This window comes from Nomia melanderi, unplaced genomic scaffold (genome assembly GCF_051020985.1).
Source record: "Nomia melanderi isolate GNS246 unplaced genomic scaffold, iyNomMela1 scaffold0169, whole genome shotgun sequence".
NCBI classification, from domain to species: domain Eukaryota; kingdom Metazoa; phylum Arthropoda; class Insecta; order Hymenoptera; family Halictidae; genus Nomia; species Nomia melanderi.
Genome location: NW_027475284.1, coordinates 70,001 through 72,500, shown reverse-complemented (window position 1 = coordinate 72,500; position 2,500 = coordinate 70,001).

The following is a 2,500-nucleotide window of genomic DNA, read 5'->3' as shown; positions in this document are numbered from 1 at the left end:
TTTCTAAGTCCCACGGTCGACACCAACTTTTTTAATAAGCGTTTTAAAATTATTTCAATGTTTAATCCATGCGTAAACATGAAGTTTATTAACGTTTTTAACATTAAAAAAAATTACAAAAATTTATTTTTCGGAAAAAATGGAAAAAACCGATTCGTCGGAGCGAGGTGTCCTGCCCGTGCGGTAATTCCAGCAGGCGAATCGGACTTCCCGAAATTTTTCTAAGTCCCACGGTCGACACCAACTTTTTTAATAAGCGTTTTAAAATTATTTCAATGTTTAATCCATGCGTAAACATGAAGTTTATTAACGTTTTTAACATTAAAAAAAATTACAAAAATTTATTTTTCGGAAAAAAAGGAAAAAACCGATTCGGCGGAGCGAGGTGTCCAGCCCGTGCGGTAATTCCAGCAGGCGAATCGGACTTCCCGAAATTTTTCTAAGTCCCACGGTCGACACCAACTTTTTTAATAAGTGTTTTAAAATTATTTCAATGTTTAATCCATGCGTAAACATGAAGTTTATTAACGTTTTTAACATTAAAAAAAATTACAAAAATTTATTTTTCGGAAAAAATGGAAAAAACCGATTCGTCGGAGCGAGGTGTCCTGCCCGTGCGGTAATTCCAGCAGGCGAATCGGACTTCCCGAAATTTTTCTAAGTCCCACGGTCGACACCAACTTTTTTAATAAGCGTTTTAAAATTATTTCAATGTTTAATCCATGCGTAAACATGAAGTTTATTAACGTTTTTAACATTAAAAAAAATTACAAAAATTTATTTTTCGGAAAAAAAGGAAAAAACCGATTCGGCGGAGCGAGGTGTCCAGCCCGTGCGGTAATTCCAGCAGGCGAATCGGACTTCCCGAAATTTTTCTAAGTCCCACGGTCGACACCAACTTTTTTAATAAGTGTTTTAAAATTATTTCAATGTTTAATCCATGCGTAAACATGAAGTTTATTAACGTTTTTAACATTAAAAAAAATTACAAAAATTTATTTTTCGGAAAAAATGGAAAAAACCGATTCGTCGGAGCGAGGTGTCCTGCCCGTGCGGTAATTCCAGCAGGCGAATCGGACTTCCCGAAATTTTTCTAAGTCCCACGGTCGACACCAACTTTTTTAATAAGCGTTTTAAAATTATTTCAATGTTTAATCCATGCGTAAACATGATGTTTATTAACGTTTTCAACGTTAAAAAAAATTACAAAAATTTATTTTTCAAGAAAAATGGAAAATACCGATTCGGCGGAGCGAGGTGTCCAGCCCGTGCGGTAATTCCAGCAGGCGAATCGGACTTCCCGAAATTTTTCTAAGTCCCACGGTCGACACCAACTTTTTTAATAAGTGTTTTAAAATTATTTCAATGTTTAATCCATGCGTAAACATGACGTTTATTAACGTTTTTGACATTAAAAAAAATTACAAAAATTTATTTTTCAAAAAAAATGGAAAAAACCGATTCGTCGGAGCGAGGTGTCCAGCCCGTGCGGTAATTCCAGCAGGCGAATCGGACTTCCCGAAATTTTTCTAAGTCCCACGGTCGACACCAACTTTTTTAATAAGCGTTTTAAAATTATTTCAATGTTTAATCCATGCGTAAACATGATGTTTATTAACGTTTTCAACGTTAAAAAAAATTACAAAAATTTATTTTTCAAAAAAAATGGAAAAAACCGATTCGTCGGAGCGAGGTGTCCTGCCCGTGCGGTAATTCCAGCAGGCGAATCGGACTTCCCGAAATTTTTCTAAGTCCCACGGTCGACACCAACTTTTTTAATAAGTGTTTTAAAATTATTTCAATGTTTAATCCATGCGTAAACATGACGTTTATTAACGTTTTTGACATTAAAAAAAATTACAAAAATTTATTTTTCAAAAAAAATGGAAAAAACCGATTCGTCGGAGCGAGGTGTCCAGCCCGTGCGGTAATGCCAGCAGGCGATCCGGGGTACTCGAAATTTTTCTAAGTCCCGACGGTCAAGAGTAAACTTTTTCATCGCATATTTCAAAATTTTTTCAATGTTTAATCTACGCATAAAAACGCAGTTTATCGCAGTTTTTAACGTTGAGAAAATTGACAAAAATTTTTTTTTCACTGAAAATGGAAAAAATGTATCGGTCGATGCGGGCTATCCAGGCCGTGCGGTAATTCCAGCAGGCGATCCGGGGTACTCGAAATTTTTCTAAGTCCCGACGGTCAAGAGTAAACTTTTTCATCACATATTTCAAAATTTTTTTAATGTTTAATCCACGCATAAAAACGCAGTTTATTAACGTTTTTAACGTTGAGAAAATTGACAAAAATTTTTTTTTCACTGAAAATGGAAAAAATGTATCGGTCGATGCGGGCTGTCCAGGCCGTGCGGTAATTCCAGCAGGCGATCCGAGGTACTCGAAATTTTTCTAAGTCCGAACGGTCAAGAGTAAACTTTTTCATCACATATTTCAAAATTTTTTTAATGTTTAATCCACGCATAAAAACGCAGTTTATTAACGTT